At 45.0% G+C, this 17,778-nt stretch overlaps 1 long non-coding RNA gene across 1 annotated transcript in view; it reads left to right on the top strand.

Annotated features, from left to right (window-relative positions):
* Nucleotides 1–1,942: 1,942 nt before the first annotated feature.
* LOC115843463 (uncharacterized) overlaps nucleotides 1,943–17,778 on the top strand; it is a 48,505-nt gene continuing 32,669 nt past the window's right edge. The window contains exons 1-2 of the long non-coding RNA XR_009559411.1: nucleotides 1,943–2,176; nucleotides 3,738–3,897. This is a non-coding gene — a long non-coding RNA (uncharacterized lncRNA). The remainder of the gene's footprint in view (nucleotides 2,177–3,737; nucleotides 3,898–17,778) is intronic.

Genomic DNA, 17,778 nt, shown 5'->3' with positions numbered 1-17,778 from the left:
CGTTTCTGTGCGAGGGCTTTCTCTAGTTGCGGCAAGCAGGGGCCACTCTTCATCACGGTGCGCGGGCCTCTCACTGTCGCGGCCTCTCTTGCTGCGGAGCACAGGCTCCGGACGTGCAGGCTCAGCGGCCATGGCTCACGGGCCCAGCCGCTCCGCGGCATGTGGGATCTTCCTGGACCGGGGCACGAACCCGTGTCCCCTGCATTGGCAGGCGGACTCCCAACCGCTGCGCCACCAGGGAAGCCCCTAGTCTTTTTTGTAACTTAACTCCCCCCAACCCCTAACCCTGACTGACACCTACGCATTTGAGACTAAAACACCCAGAAGAAATCTTGAGCTGAGCACCCTAATGAGACAGGGGCTGCCTGGGTGGTATTGGACTCCATATTATAAGACTAATTCGATAAACTTAAATTTCTACAACCTGTTTCAGGGAGGAAACTAGCTTTCCTTTGGAATTGGCCTTCGAGCCAGAAGGTTATTACTTGGCTGTTGGCAGCCTTTAAACTGTTGGCAAAGGATGTTTTCCTTAGCAACAATTATACAAATCTGACATGCACAGGGTGTTTTTAAACTGTATAAAGTACTTTCATTTTCATTATCTCTTTGAATCCTTCCCAACTATAGACACTTCAGTCGTTTTAAGGGTGAAGCGTTTGGGGACTTCTCTGGTGGCGCAGTGGATAAGAATCCGCCTGCCAATGCAGGGGACACGGGTTCGAGCCCTGGTCTGGGAAGATCCCACATGCCACGGAGCAACTAAGCCCATGCACCACAGCTACTGAGCCTGCTCTCTAGAGCCCACGAGCCACAACTACTGAGCCTGTGTGCCACAACTACTGAAGCCCATGCGCCTAGAGCCCGTGCTCCACAACAAGAGAAGCCACCGCAATGAGAAGCCCGTGCACCTCAACAAAGAGTACCTCCAACTCGCCGCAACAAGAGAAAGCCCTTGCGCAGCAACAAAGACCCAAAGCAGTCAAAAAAAAAAAAAGGATGAAGCGTTTGAGACTGAGAGATTTTAGGTATTTTGCCCCAAATCACACAGAGAGTAAATGGCAAACCTGGACTCCATGCCCCATATTCTGACCCCTGTTCTGGCATCTTCCTCCCTGCCTTCTGTGGGCTGAGGAGTAGCAAATACATATTCATGACATTATCACCACTCTTTTTGTTTTTCCCCAGTCTGGCTGGATTGAGAAAAAATCTGCAAGGGCAGCAGCTGTTACATCACACTGGGGCGGCGTTGGTGGGGGCCAGTGGATGCCCGCTGGTCTTCAACATGCCTGCTCCTCCCAGGGCCTGATCAGCTCTCTGGGTGTAGGTCTTGAAACTGAGCAGGACCCTGTGGGGCTCCTGGACATGGAAGCCTTTCTGTGTCCCCCATTTCTTGTTTGTAGGGAACAGACTCCAGCCTCCGTGACCTTCCCTGAGTCCCAAGGGCACATTCAAACAGTTGCTAATCAGGGAAGGGAGGGGTTGCAGAGACAAGGGAGAAGCAGTCAAGAAACAATAGCGCAGCCTTGGGGCAGGTCCTGGTTCCCCCTCAAGGGATACACATAAGAGTATCTGTGCACTCTTCTGCAGAACTAAAACCCCCAACAAATGGAAGATGTTAACTACTTGATGAAGCGTTCTTTATTCCTCGAGAACCAGAGAAGCTCATCCGGAGACCACCTGAGGCCAGATTTTAAAAATGCAGGCCCTGGGGCTTCCCTGGTGGCGCAGTGGTTGAGAGTCCGCCTGCTGATGCAGGGGACGCGGGTTCGTGCCCTGGTCCGGGAGGATCCCACATGCCGCGGAGCGGCTGGGCCCGTGAGCCATGGCCGCTTGGCTTGCGCGTCCGGAGCCGGTGCTCCGCAACGGGAGAGGCCACAGCAGGGAGAGGCCCGCGTACTGCAAAAAAAAAAAAAAAAAAAAAAATGCAGGCCCTGCACACACCCGGATCCTTAGTAGCAGCTCCGCCTTTGAAACATTGCTATAAAACTCCTCACCAAATCCTCCAAGTTTGGGACACAGAGGTACTGTGGGGCACGAGCCCACTGTATCCCGCTTTGCCTAGCAAAGCAGTAAGACTGTTCTTTTCTGCTTCACCCAAAACTCTGTCTCCGAGATGTGATTCAGCACTGGTGCACAGAGGCCGAGTTTTCAGCATCAGTCTGAGAACATGGACCAGGTAAGGCCAAGTCCATGGCAGTCCTATCTGTCCTTCCTTTCCCTCCAACATGCAAGGGAAAGAAACGTGACAATCAGTTTCTTCCAACAGTCCTTTGCCTCCAGGGTAAATGGTGAGTTGAAGGGTTTGGGTAAGGATGAGGATTGTGGCCATGGAGACTTCATTACACTGAAAGAAACCTGTACTTTCCTATACAAACGATACCCCTTTGTTATCATTGCCTTTGGAGCTCAGTATTAGCAGCTGAAATTGTCTTAGAATTAAATGAACAGATCCTGAACTGTCCATTGACCTTGTCAGTGAGAGGTAATTATCTCACTGGAGCTTTAACGCAAGCTGAAAATCATTATGCTTTTCAACGTGACAAAATTGGCTGGAAAAGTCTACTGAAAATTCCATCTGATCTCACAGAATTTGCTTGTGAGAGTTTCAGTGAAAAGGAAACATAATTAACATCCGAAAATGTCTTATCACTGGGCTTGCCTGGGCTCTGCCGATGTGTGTCTGAAAAGCTGAATATTTACTAATGCGCTTACTGAAAATGGATTAAGATAAAACCTTCTGTCTCACTTTGTGTTTAGATTACTCAGACCCCCAACCCTGGGAAGATTTCAAATTCAGTTTTAGGTGGAGGCTAGATCAGCTGCCCACTCAAAAAATAAAACTCTCCGTGGGCCACTGAGCCTCAGGATTTGGGAAGGAGTTCGCAGGGCCTGTGGGGAGCAGGGGCCAAACTAAGAAACGAAAATAACTGGAAGTAGGAAACAAGTAAAAAGTGCGGATGACAAGGCCCCTGAACTATGAATTCATTGATCTGCAGTCACCGAGGGCAGACGGTTGCCCCTGTCAGCTGGAAACAGCACACCATGACCCAGGCTTCTGGGCCAGCAGGCCACCCTTGAACTCATAACTGTGAGCACACAGGGTAGGGGGTCCCTGGAGAAAAGGAACCCGACATGGCTTTCTTGACATAAGAGAAGCCATTTTGGGCCTAAGCCATTCTGTGATCTAAGCCTGGCCACAATGCTTGCCCTTGAACAGGTCTCGGTAATTAATGATCTTAAGGAAACAAAAGAATGTCGGAACAAAAGGCTATTACCAGGCAAGAGCAGTTAACAATAGCAAGGATAATATAGCAGGTGTAAATACACCCAGTCCTGTTTCAATGGTAAGGATTAGCCTGAAGCTCAACCACCCGATCAACTGGAACCTAAGGGGTGATGAGCTTGACCTTTTCTGACCCTGGTGACTTCAATCAGCTAAAGCTTGGCCTCCGTCTAGGCCTCAGCCCCTTCATGAACATGCATGGACCCTTAGCTGAAAACTTCCCCAATTTTGCTGTTGGCGGGAGACACCGCCTTAGATAAGATTCCCCGTGTTCTCTTTCCTTGCTGCCAGTAATCAATCCTTTATTCTCCCGATCTTTGGCTTGGTCGTGTGTTTTGGCTTGACACCCACCAAGAGGTGAACCCAGGTCTGGGGGTAACAAAACCTACAGCCAAAGCCTCAGATGCCTATCAGCACACGTGGGCCTCTGACCCTGTGATATTCCTACATTCAGGCAGCGTGATCAACGATAAAGGAAGGGGAAGCAGAGCTCCGGACAGGAGAGTCCACTGTGCCTACAGCCAAGGACCCCAAGCCCCCTGAATGCCGCGCTGCCATTGGAAGAATGACCTGCTATCTTTGTCCTGACGGGGGAGGATATTCACAGGAGACAGGTGAGCACAGCGACCGTGGTTAGACGTTTCCTATTGTTTAATGCGTGCGTGGTAATCACATGTTATTCAACTTTTTAAAAATACACACATAAGTGGAGTTCCCAAACTGCGAGAAGAACAACAAAAAGCCGTGGGTATCTTTCTTCCCGTATTACACTTGACCGTGTGACGCTTCTGTCTGGATGCTACGGAACGGGGCCGTGGCTACTGCCTTCTAAGCTCAGCTCCCCTTATCAGCCCATCATCAACATCCCAGCTCCACCACTTAACTGAGATAAACTCTGAGCTGAGCACACAGAAAGTGCTCCATAAAAGGCCGGTGTTGATGGAGGACCAAAGCCACCAGAGCCACAGACCGAAGGTCCTCTTTGCTGTTGTCTGCATCTGCCAGGCCACGTGAACACTGCATTTCTCGGGTCAGAACAACTAGAAACACAAAACTTGGTCTCCAGTGAACAGTCATTCCCCCTCAGTGAGAATTCAAGCTCGTATCTTGCACTCAACATTGTGCAAAGATCTACAAGATCCATTAGGGCCGATGACTGCCTGTGGGGAATCTGCGCTGCGGATGGAACAACGTGCACCTGTAAACAGAAAGCATAAGCATGCGGAAGAATTTAAACTGCCCTCCTGCATCTGTCCTTGAAGCCGTGTCCCGAAGACCGGCTGGTGCTTCCCCACAGACCTCACGCGGAGGCCCTCCGCAGCTCAGCGCTCTGCCAGGCCCTGCCTTCCGCCCGCAGGCTTGGATATTTAATTTCGCCACTTGTCTCTTAGAAGCAGGTATATATTAACTAAGCTCAGAAGATTGATCCGAAAGGCGGAAAGCCAATTTATTAATTATGAAGGAACCAGAACACTCACATTTGTGTGACCAGTGGACTTTCCGACTGTCGAGGGACTGCAGTGGGAAGCGTGCTGGGGATGAGAAGGCTGAGGATGTGGGTGAAGTCAGAACAGCGGCATCTGAGGAAACCAAGATTCCGTGGCTCCCGGTGAGACAGGCCGAGAATCCACCTCCTGCCGGGGAAGGCAAGGTCTGGCCAACGGAGGACGAGGAACTCATGCCGAGTGGAACTAGTGAATTGGGTCCTGCTCTTGTTGGCGTCCCAGAGGAATATAGACTCAGGGGATAGAGCTCTTGGTGGAAAAAGAGAAACTATTGGGTTTTTTTTTTTGTTTTTTGGTTGTTTTTTTTTGCGGTACGCGGGCCTCTCACTGTTGTGGCCTCTCCCGTTGCAGAGCACAGGCTTTGGACGCACAGGCTCAGCGGCCATGGCTCACGGGCCCAGCCGCTCCGCGGCACGTGGGATCTTCCCGGACCGGGGCACGAACCCGTGTCCCCTGCATCGGCAGGCAGACTCTCAACCACTGCACCACCAGGGAAGCCCGAGAAACTGTTTTTATATTTATTTACTTATTTATTATCTCAGAGAACTTTTTTTTTCATGATCCATATAATATTAGCATACTAAGTATTGCCATTTATAATATAACTATTACACTCAGACCAATTCATCTAAATACAGATGGCCAATGTAATTTTTTTAAAAATCATTTCCACAAGATACACTGAGAAATTGTTTTTATAACCTTCTTTTGCAAATGTTCTTTCAAATATCTGACTGAATTCTGTTCCCGATTTTGCCAGTTAATACCACGTCCATGGCTAAGCCCCTCGGGTGGCGATGCCTTACTTCCTCCATCTCGGGATGAGACTCAGGCACTATTTAGCTCCTTCTTGTGGCTCAAGTGAGCAGGATAGAAAGAGAAGTGGCTTATACTGTAATTTACCTTAATTTCAGAGAGAGGATAGAGGAGCACCACGTAGGGTCTAGGCCTCAGTCTTCAGGAGACCTGTTCTCTCTAAGCCCACAAGAAAAAAATGAAATAAATAAATATTATTTCTTTATTATAAATAAAGGGAAGGAGCTGGGGGAGACAGCTGAGCAATAAAATAATCACCCCCCAGAATTTTTTTGAAAGGCCCATGCATTTCCCTCAACAGAAGAGTAGCCCCCACTCGCCGCAACTAGAGAAAGCCCACGCGCAGCAACGAAGACCCAACGCAGCCAAAAATAAATAAATTTATTAAAAGAACAAAAACAAAAAACTGGCTTTCTTTTCTCTTTTTTTTTTTTTTTGAAGTATACTAGATTTACAATGTTGTGTTCATTTCTGGCATAGAAAAAGTGATTCAGTTATACATATGTGTAAGTATTCTCTTTCATATTCTTCTCCATTATGGTTTATACAGGATATTGAATATAGTCCCTGTACTATACAATAGGACCTTGTTGTTTATCTATTTTATATATAGTGGTTTGTACCTGCTAATCCCAAACTCCTAATTTGTCTCTCCCCGCCTTTCCCCTTTGGTAACCATAAGTTTGTTTTCTGTGTCTGTGGGTCTGTTTCTGTAAAATGGGCTTTCCTTATAGCATCTGTATCAAGTCAGCAAGTTCCTTCATCTTCAGACTGTTCTCTGTGGCTTGTCAATCAGCAATAGATACCTGAGAAGCTAAATATCTAAACAGCTTTTTCAATTTGTCCCCTGGTTGCTGTCACAAGCTCTGCTAGTTTTGCGCCCTTCATGTGTTTTAAATCTCCCCAGAGCCACTGCCGCAGCTGAGGCTCTCCTGGTCTCCCACCTGCATCACTGCGACAGACTCACAACAGGCCTTCCAGCTCCAGAGTTCTGAGTCTATTTGTAAAATGCTTTGCCAGTTCTGAGTCTTTGCCAGTTCTGAGTCTATTTGTAAAATGCTAGGAGATAGAAACGTGGTCCTGCCACTGTCACTTGTGCTCTGCTAGCATATCCTTTTAACAGTGGAAGTGGCTGTGTGTAAAGCGGGGCAAGAAGACACCTTCGGGAGTAAATCCTAGCTCTCCTGGGGCAGCAGCGAGCTGCTGGTTGTTCAATTTCATGGCCAGACACGCAGGGGTCAGCAGCTGCCCCCCGACTGCCCTGGGCCTGTGTTGTGTGAGAACAGTTCATGTCCAGGAACTTAGTGGGACAAGTACCAGGAGGGCATCTGCCAGCAGGCCAGACAGCTGTTTCCATTAAATGCCAGGTGAAAAATGGAAAGAAAAATCCATCTGTGGGACTTCCCTGGTGGCACAGTGGTTAAGAATCTGCCTGCCAATGCAGGGGACACGGGTTCGAGCCCTGGTCTGGGAAGATCGTTCAGAGCAACTAAGCCCATGCGCCACAACTACTGAGCTTGCGCTCTAGAGCCCACATGCCACAACTACTGAAGCCTGTGTGCAGCAACGAAGACCCAAAGCACCCAAAAATAAATAAATACATTAATTAAAAAAAAATAAAATCCATCTCTAGCCCCATGAGACCTGGCTTCTGTTATCAAATAAGTTTGTGTGTGCCTGTTGGTATGTGTGTGGAATTTCTCATAAATTTTTGCTTCACTTTCCAAATGGTATACATCTTTCTTCGGCCTTTTGCGTTTCCTCTTCTCTCTCTGTCTCTCCCCCAACCCCTATCTCTGTCCCTCTCTCGAACTCTCCACTCTGCTTCTGCCATTTCTTCCCTTTCTTCTCAATGAGCACTGGACAGGGAACAGAATTTACTTAAAGAAAATAAATAAATAAATAAATAATAAACCCCAAAATGATTAATTGGTAAAAAGAAATATTTTCAGTCATTCATTTTTTACCCCCTTATAACTTTTATGCTGTTTTCCTCAAATAATTTATGCTTTAGTAGCTTTGTGCAAATTTTGGAATTTTCTAGGGGCTTATTGCTAATTTGCGGGAGATTCATCACGGAGTATTTTGCTGCTTTCGGCATCGTCTTGTTTCAGATGTGTCCTGGTGTGCCTCTGGCAATGTTTTTATGAATTTTAATTTTATCTTTGGAGCAAGGTAAATGGGCCCAAAATAAATTGGTTGAAATGCATGTTTCTAGCCACTAGTTCAAGCACTGGTAACTCATGTGGCCTCTGAGTGATTTTGTGACAACTGAGTGAATTTGTCTGCTTTCAAACTAATTTTGTTGTTTAAAATTTTTTTAATTCATTTTATTTGTTTATTTATTTATTTATTTTGGCTGCATTGGGTCTTTGTTGCCGGGCTTTCTCTAGTTGGGGCGAGCAGGGGCTACTCCTTGTTGTGGTGTGCGGGCTTCTCATTGCAGTGGCTTCTCTTGCTGTGGAGCATGGGCTCTGGGTGCATGGGCTTCAGTAATTGTGGCTTGTGGGCTCAGTAGTTGTGGCACAGGGGCTTAGTTGCTCCGCAGCATGTGGGATCTTCCTGGACCAGAGCTTGAACCCGTGTCCCCTGCATTGGCAGGTGGATTCTTAACCACTGCACCACCAGGGAAGCCCCATTAATTTGCTAAGTGTTTTCTTAAAGAGATGTCCCAAATGATACGAACCGCAGGCCCACACTACGTAGATTCATTGCTGTGCTGAACTCAGTAGGGAAAATATAACTGGCTAATGTTTTTGTTCTCATCCCACTCATCAAAGAATGGAAGCCACAGGAGTTCTGAGGTCTATTAACATTCCACCTGCTACACTTGCCCTCTGGACACAAAATAACATTTGAATCGCACCCAAGGAATACCCTGTTTTTCTGCCCTTCCTGTCATCATTCCCCTCCACCGGGGGGTCCACACTTCCCACTGTGCCTGTCTTCATTCCCATAGTGATGCTACTTAGCACTCTTTACCCCAATAACACAGGCTACGTTTATAAGATTATTCCTGAATGCTCTAGGGCCACAGTTAGCTATTTTCCAGGGAGAAGGGACTTCAAACCCTTCATGTTTAGAAAATCCAAAATCCTTTGCTAGAACAACCTAAGACATTCAATACATTTCTAAAAAATGACAGGAAGTGCTGAAAGCAGAACTATGGCCTTCACGGGGGGTAAATAATGACTTTGTTAAGCAATGAGTCAACCATTTGGGACCTACTGGACTTGAAAAACAAGATCTGTCAAAGAGAAACTGGCGGAGCTGGAAGGCTGGCCACCCCAGAGGGCAGGGGTGAAGTGGGTGTGGGGAATTTCAAGAACAGTCAGGAAATCTGTTGGGTCCAATATTTGAGATACAGACACATATCAGTTTTGATCCTTTTAGGTCTGTCTGCTTGTGGCAAAATATCGCTGGCGGCTGGTCAGAGGACCTCCGCTCTGGTGAGGAAAAGTGGTGGGAAGTGAGCGTGGCCAGTGGGGCCCCAGTCAAAAAATTCATATATCAAGATGAGGTACTAACCCAGCCAAGGAGGAGAAGGACGCCTAGAAGGGCACCTGCATAGAACCAACTAGAATGTGAGCAGGTGGGTAAGGGGTCCTCCAGGTCCAGGCCATTTTGTTCTGTTTTGTTTGTTCTTGTGTATTTGTTTATTTGACTTTAGACATTATCTATTGACTTCCTACTACAAAATATTAGAATTTAGCTCTCTTTGCTCACCGCCCCAATCCTCTGCTACACACAAACACTGCCCTTCTGCCCGTCCTGCCAATATAGATTTTTGGTTGAATCCATATATCGTGTATTTATCCATTATTACAACTGTGTAATTATTGTTCACAGCCAAGCTAGGTCCAGATGACAGGGAGTGTCCTATGATTACATTTTCTTTTTAATATAAGTTTTTACTTTTCATGAAATTAATAATGCAGATTTTTGGTTTGTTTCGTTTTGTTTTTTTTTTTCCATTGCTTTATTAAGGAATAAATTACATGTGGTGAAACGTTATCTTAAGCACCCAGCTTAATGACTTTTACATAGGATATGCCTGTGACGCCGGGACATATCTGTCACCCTAGAAGGTTCCCTTGTGTCCCTTTCAGTTAGTACCCTCTGTCCCGGTCCCCCCAGTCCAGGCCACCTTGGATGGAGAGAAGCAGAGGCAGGCACAGCTGTGATAAGAGCAATCAATTGCTGGGGACACAGAAGTCTGGTTCTCAGGAGGATCCTAGCAGGTGGAACAGAGCCCCAGTGTTCCCAGTCTGTGAGAGTGACATCATTCCAAATCCCACGGGCTGGCCCTAGATGACTCAGAAGTTAGGATGGTCAGAGACTCTTGGAGAGAAACTTGTGGATCCATCTGGGAAAGGCTGTGGAACACAATGGCTGGGGAACGAACATGAGTGCTGGCAGAGGGTGAAAAAGGCGACTTATAACTGGTTTAGAATTTTGGTGGCTAAAATCGGCACATGGAAAGATGCTCAGTATCGCTAATTATTAGAGAAACGCAAATCAAAACTACAGTGAGGTATCACCTCACACCGGTCAGAATGGCCAGCAACAAACAGTCTACAAATAATGAATGCTAGAGAGGGTGTGGAAGAAAGGGAGCCCTCCTACTCTGTTGGTGGGAATATATATTGGTGTAGCCACTATGGAGAACAGTATGGAGGTTCCTTAAAAAACTAAAAATAGAATTACCGTATGATCCATCAATCCCACTCCTGGGCATATATCAGGAGAAAACTATAATTTGAAAAGATACATGCACCCCATTGTTCATTGAAGCACTATTTACAATAGCCAAGACATGGAAACAACCTAAATGTCCACTGACACATGAAAGGAGATGTGGTATATGTATACCATGGAATATTAGCCATAAAAAAGAACAATACCATTTGCAGCAACATGGATGAACCTAGAGATGATCATATTAAATGAAGTAAGTCAGAAAGAGAAAGACAATTATCATATGATATCACTTATATGTGGAGTCTAAATAAGATACAAATGAACGAAACAGAAATAGACTTGCAAACACAGAAGACAAACTTATGGTTACCAATGGGGGAAGGTGGGAAAGGATAAATTAGGAGTTTGGGATTAACAGATACAAAGTATTGTATATAAAATAGATAAACAACAAGGTCCTACTGTATAGCACTGAGAACTATATTCAGTATCCTGTAATAAACCATAATGGAAAAGAATATATATATAACTGAATCACTTTGCTGTACACCAGAAACTAGCACAACATTGTAAATCAACTATACTTCAATAAAAAAGAAAAATTGGGACTTCCCTGGTGGTCCAGTGGTTAAGACTCCACGCTCCCAATGCAGGGGGCACGGGTTCAAACCCTGGTCAGTGAACTAAGATTCCACATGCTGCGTAGTGTGGTAAAAAATAAAAAAATAAATAAATCATTAAAAAAGAAAGAAAAGGGGCTTCCCTCGTGGTGCAGTGGTTGAGAGTAAGCCTGCCGATGCAGGGGACGCGGGTTCGTGCCCTGGTCTGGGAGGATCCCACATGCCGTGGAGCGGCTGGGCCCGTGAGCCATGGCCGCTGAGCCTGCGCGTCCGGAGTCTGTGCTCCGCAACGGGAGAGGCCACAGCAGTGAGAGGCCCAAGTACCGCAAAAAAAAAAAAAAAAAGAAAAAAAAAGAAAAGTTGTTTTCTAATATTATAGAATTAAATTCGTTGGCTTTGGTTCACATATATTGCAAAAGGTACATATATGGCAGAAGAGAAACCACAGGTGATGCATTGATGAAAGTTAAGTTGGTCTAGAATAATCACACTTTAAACAAAGCAAAATGACACAGATGTCTCAGGAACCTGAAATTCAGTAGTCTAGGACCTGTAAGTTCCTAATATTTCCAAAGACAGAGAGAGGGACAGAGAAAGACAGGCAGACACAAAGAGATAGACTCACACACAGAGAGAAAATCTCTTTAGCACTGAGGTAGATTGAATAATTAGTCCCAACTTTCCAGTTACCTGTAGTAATATTATCCATTGGCAAACTCACCCTGGCTTCCAGGTTAGCAGAGTGCACTTCTCTGTTCCTTAACTTTGAGTTTTGCCATGTGACTTGCTTTGGTCAATGAGATGTTAGTGAACATGGCTCAAACAGAGGGTTAAAATATGGCTGTGTCTTTGGGCTGGCATTCCTGCACTCGGGTTGACCCACCATGAGCAGAATACGCCTCAAGTACCCACCTGCCCTCAGCCTGGGTCTGAGAATGAGACAATAAAACAGACCACATGCCCTGGGTAGCTGTTAGTCTGAGAGTGATGAGAGCTGCATGGAGTCCACGTCAACCCTTGGAACCTGGAGCCTGTAGTCCCGCCAAGATCAGCAGAGTTGCAGCCAACTCGCAGACCTGGAACTATAAAAACAGATTATTGTTTTTTCAGCCAGTGAGTTTTGAGATTTTTTAAAAATGCATCCTTATTGTGGTCATTGCCAACTCATATGAAAATTGGGGTGTTGCCCTAACATGAACCTAAAAGTTTGTGGAATGAGTTTTGGTAGTGAGGGGCAGAAATACAGGAAACGGTTCCAGGAGGCTGAATAAATGGTCATGCCCATTGCATTGTGGGAAAGCATTTGATAAAACTACTTGGTGGAGATTTGGAAAAAAGAAAACGTACCTGTGGAACCTTTAGTCTTGGGTGAGGAAGTTTGAAGGGAGAATATCGGAACAGGACTTGGTTGCTCCTAGGTGCACATGGTAAAGTACCATAGGTAAGAGGAAAATGTTCAGGGAAGAACTGGTTAGTTGCAAATAGAACAGAGAAGAATTTTAGGGAGTCCAGAAGTCGTGAGGCAGAGTTACAAAATGAGAAATTTCTCACAAAGTCAAGGCTTGGGATCATTATAACAGAGCCTCTGGGCAAAGACAAAATCTACTAGTTCTTCCTACTAATATGACACAGCCTTGGAGTAAAAAGACATCAAGGGTCTGCCTGAAACACTCTTGGTTAAGACATCTGAAAAGATTAACATGGCACCTATAGGTCCGTTCAGCTGGACAGAAGGGCTCTTAGAAAGATTATGGACATGGTTCCGCAGAAGCCTGATTTCTCAAATGTACCCATAATTAAGGCTAGAAAGAGGCATATCTTGAAAGGTATATGGCTGTGCCTTTTGCCACAGGCAAGTTTACTGAAATGACTTTCATAGAGAACCCACATTTTGAGAGATGTGTATCGGCAAAAACCCTGCCAGCCTAGAGGAAAAGAGACTGACACTGTTAAAGACATAAAAAGACCTCTTGACCCCCAACTTTCTATAGGCAGTATGATGGTTAATTTTATGTGTCAACTTGACTGGGCCACGAGGCATTCAGACATTTGATCAGACATTATTCTGGGTGAGTCTGTGATCCTGTTTTTTGATAAGATTAACATTTGAACGGGTAGACAGTAAAGCAGATGTGGGTGGGCCTCATCCAATCAGTTGAAGGCCTGAATAGAACAAAAGGGCCGACCCTCGATGAGTAAGAGTGAAGGTCTCCTGCCTGACTGCCTTCAAGCTGGGACATCTGAACATCAGGGCTTTTTTTTTTTTTTCCTGCCTTCCAACTAGAACTGAAACACTGGCCTTTCCTGGGTCTCAAGCCTGCCAACGTTCAGAGTGGAACTTACGCCATCGGCTCTCCTGGGCCTCCAGCTTGCCAGCTGCAGGTCTCGGGACTTGTCAGCCCCCATAACTGTGTGAGCCAGTTCCTTATACAAAATCAATCCCTTCTCTCTCCACTCACCACAGCCCCTCTGCATGGTTTCAATTATAAGAGGCCAAGAAAATGATCTCACGGTGCTTGCCAAATGGCCGGCCCTTGGGGTGCCAGACCCCTTCTGGCTTCTGTGTAGGGAGAAATGCCATCTCAGTGCCATACTTTATGTTACATAGACCCCCGAGCATCTCTGTGTATGCCCACAGTCTTCAATAAACTATATAAAAAACAGCTCCTTCAATCTCTGTTACTGTTTTCTGAAAATTTCCAAAAATCTCCCATGAAAACAGTTGGCTTGCCTTTGTGGCTCATCCTTCCTGATTATAGTTTCTGAAGCTCAGTGCAAAGGGAGAGGCCAGCAGGTGCCATGATCTTGGCTCCTGCATCGTCCTCTTTCCTCTCCCCCTCCCTGAGATTTGCTGTTCACTAAACTCTTCCTTCTTCCCAGGTGCAAACAAAACCTTTTGCACATGGATACCACGGAGACAGTCATTAGCAAGGAGGTTGTTTATAGCAGCAGAGCTAAGCCTCCAATCAGCCAGCCACAAAGCCTTGAAGAATGTGTCTGTGTGGGTGTGTGGATGTGTGGGTGTGTGTGCACGAGCATGCGTGCATAAGCACAAATGTTTCTTTTCCAGTCACTGTATGCTTGGAACTGGGGGATTAAACAGATGAAGCCTTACTTTTGTCCTTCCTTTTGAGCAATCCTCTTAGAGATTGGATAGTATGGTAGGTATCCTAGATAAACCTTTCATTCCTTAACTAAAATTTTCCCAGAAGGGTCAAGAAGATGACATTGTAACCAAAGCAAGTACATATGACTTTATCGGAGATTAAGAACCGACATGCTGTTTGGATTGACCTACCACGCTGTGGTTCCGCTCTGTGCACGTGGTTCAGCTTCTCTTTCGTGATGACATAGTAGAAAGTGTAAGAAAGCTAGCTGTTGTAATTCTTCCAAAACCTTATATCAAATTGAAGGAGAAATAAGAAAACAGAGGATACATAGGTATAATTTTCAGCGGACTGAAAGAATCTAGCAAGCGAATATTGATTTCAGTGCCTGGCACACAAATGAGTATATCGATGGTGTTCTTTTTGTTGAAGGTGCCAAGTTTCATTTCCCACTCAATTGAAGACTACAGGGTAGGAGTAGGCAGTCTGATTGAGTGAGCCAGTGCAAGGCTAATGACTTACTTTTAAGATCCCACAGTGTGCTCTGACTTGGAAAATCTCAATATACTTTAGACTCCAGAAGGAAAAGGACACTTTGTTGATTCTTTCAACTGTAACATATTATAATATTACCAGCAATCAAAATGGACTTCCTTAGGGGAAAATTTAAATGAAGCCACATCCTTGGGAGGTATTCTGTACTGGAAATCGCCTAGCTTCTTTCTGCTGCTTCCAACTGCCAGGGCTCTGATATTCCAGAGAGGGAAATGAGAAAAGTTGCTCAAACCATGTCAGGTTGGCCTTTCTTGATATATTGCAACAGCTGTGGGGATAAAGTGTCCCTGGAAACAGCCACGTAGCAGGAAACTAGTCTATGCTAGGCATTCAGTAAACAAGGTTTCAATATTTAGGGCGCGAAGAGCATGTGAAATGAATAAGCAATCATTTGGGTATTTCATCGCTCTTTTTCATGGTTGCAAAAGCATCACTTACAGATCAGTAGCGATTACATTTCAGAAAACAGGGTCATGCGTGAACTTGTGGCCTCATTTGATGGTGGGAGGTGACACTGCAGAAAGAATACTGATCAGTTTCAGATGCAAGTGAGAATTTCCGACGGCCTTCACTTCGAGGACAACTCCCAACTAGGCAGTGACCAGGATCTTCCCCTGAAGTCTTTATGGAGACAGAGCTTTTCTTTGCATAGCAGGTGGTCTTCTCTTGGCTACCGCTTGGTGCCAGAATCCCAGCCCCCCCGAGGGTGGCGCTCACTCCCGCTTCCTGTGAGCAGATGAACAGCATATGGCCCTGTGTTTCTCAAGGACAGAGCCTGTGGCTTTCCCCAGCCAGTTAGGAAAATGAATCTGGATGAAAAAGGGAAGGTTTCAGGATAAAACCAAAAAGATTAAGTTCTTATACCCAGGCAACACGCTTTCCTAAACAGAGAGGGAAACACTGAGCTGAACATAAAAATGATGGTGATGGTCATGGCAGGAAGATCAAAGTGGCCTTTAAATCCCAAAGTGCCCAGAAGTAAGGGAGCAAAAAAGAGAGGTTTATTTTCCCTGATATGTTTCTTATTCTTTAAGCACACCACAAAAACAATAAAACTTGTAAATGGAATACCTCTTCAGCCTTCTAAAATAAAATTTCCAAGAAGATCCCCAAATTAAAATGGATCGTTAGATCAAAAATAATGGTAAAGGGCTTCCCTGATGGCACAGTGGTTGAGGGTCCGCCTGCCGATGCAGGGGACACAGGTTCGAGCCCCGGTCCGGGAAGATCCCACATGCCGCGGAGCGGCTGGGCCCGTGGGCCATGGCCGCTGAGCCTGCGCGTCCGGAGCCTGTGCTCCGCAACGGGAGAGGCCGCAACAGTGAGAGGCCCGCGTACCGCAAAAGAAAAATTAAAAAAAATAATGATAATAAAATAATAATAATGGTAAAGAGGATAAATGCTCTTCGGGGAGAGAATATAAAGCAGCAAAGGGAACTGTATCCAGAATTTAGCACTGCTAAAGGTAGAGAGCTTCCTCGTGCACCGACAGCTAATAAAGTGGCCCAAGCTGATTACAGTGAGTGAGGTTCATCTCAAAAAGACACCGCCATTTGTAAAACATCCTACCATTTGGGAAAACATGGATAGACCTTGAAGGCATTATGGCAAGTGAAATAAGTTCGACAGAGAGACAAGCACCGTATGATCTCACTTTTATGTGGAATCCAAGAAAACGAAGAACAACAAACTCATACATACAAAGAACAGATTGGGGGTTGCAGAGGTGGAGGTAGTCAGTGGGCTGACATGGGTAAAGGGAGTCAAAATGTACACACTTCCAACTGCAAAGTCAGTCAGTCCTGGGGACGCAACGTACAGCAGGGCGACTGGAGTTAATAACACTGTATCACGTATTTGAAAGTGGCTGAGAGAGTAGGTCTTAAAAGTTCTCAACATAAGAAGAATAGTTTGTAACTATGGATGGTGGTGGATGTTAACTAGACTGACTGTGATGATCATTCCACAAGTTACTGATATTAAATCATTATGCTGTACACCTGAAACTAATATATATGTCAATTACATGCTAATAAAAGCACATCATCCTTTATATTGTTTAAAACTTTTAAATACAATTAATGCGATTTATTCCTCTTTGGAGTTCAGTGTCCAAAATTAAAATGTCTGTCTATCCTGAAAAATGAATGTGCTCATTAAAATGTTAATAGCATCTATACAATCTATGGATTTTCCTTTTGCCATGGTTGTTAGGAAACCCAGAGAAAATGAAGAGAGTGAAATATGCTTAATATTGGTTTCCTTTTTCACTCTTTCTTACATAATTCTAGAATTTTTAATATTATTTTGTATTTAAATTATATTTTTATATATCATATATTTATATTATATAGCAATCAAGCTTTTAAGTGCATTTTATTGTGAATTTACCAAAACATATTGACTAAGGCTAGAGTAGATATTATACATAATGCTCAGTAAACTACCTTAGAGAAGTTCCTTGTAAAATTGTGGAAATTACAAGGACACAGTGACAGTAAAAATGAAAAAAATAATAATAAAGAGACCTTGAAATTGAGTTCTTAAGAGAACCACTGATCAAGTCCTATGTGGTCACGATGACTTAAATTCGAAAATTATATAATAAGAAACACAGCTGTATGTAGGATAAAGGATCCCACCCCATCCTCACCCCTGTTGAACTGTAAGCTCCCTGGGTGCTTACAGGGACCACTCAGGGAGTTTACAGTTTATATTGTGCTTAAGATTATACTGATCTATAATCTTACTTTCTGTCCTTGGGACACAGACCAAAATAATGTTACCTTTTGGGGCGGAGGGAGGGAGAATAACTGCCTCATAAATTTTAAACTCATTTTAAAATTGTGGTCAACAAACAAGTGTCAGATTTCTCTTAATTTTTTAAAATAAATTTATTATTTACTTTTGGCTGCATTGGGTCTTCATTGCTGCACGGGGGCTTTCTCTAGTTGCGGCGAGCGGGGGCTACTCTTTGTTGTGGTACGTGGGCTTCTCATTGTGGTGGCTTCTCTTGTTGTGCAGCACGGGCTCTAGGCTCGTGGGCTTCAGTAGTTGTGGCTCACAGGCTCAGTAGTTGTGGCTCGAGGGCTTAGTTGCTCCACGGCATGTGAGATCTTCCCGGACCAGAGTTCGAACCTGTATCCTCTGCATTGGTAGGCAGATTTTTAACCACTGCGCCACCAGGGAAG

The sequence above is a fragment of the Globicephala melas genome, chromosome 16 (assembly GCF_963455315.2).
Source record: "Globicephala melas chromosome 16, mGloMel1.2, whole genome shotgun sequence".
Taxonomy (NCBI): Eukaryota; Metazoa; Chordata; class Mammalia; order Artiodactyla; family Delphinidae; genus Globicephala; species Globicephala melas.
This window is presented reverse-complemented; position numbering and strand designations above follow the sequence as displayed.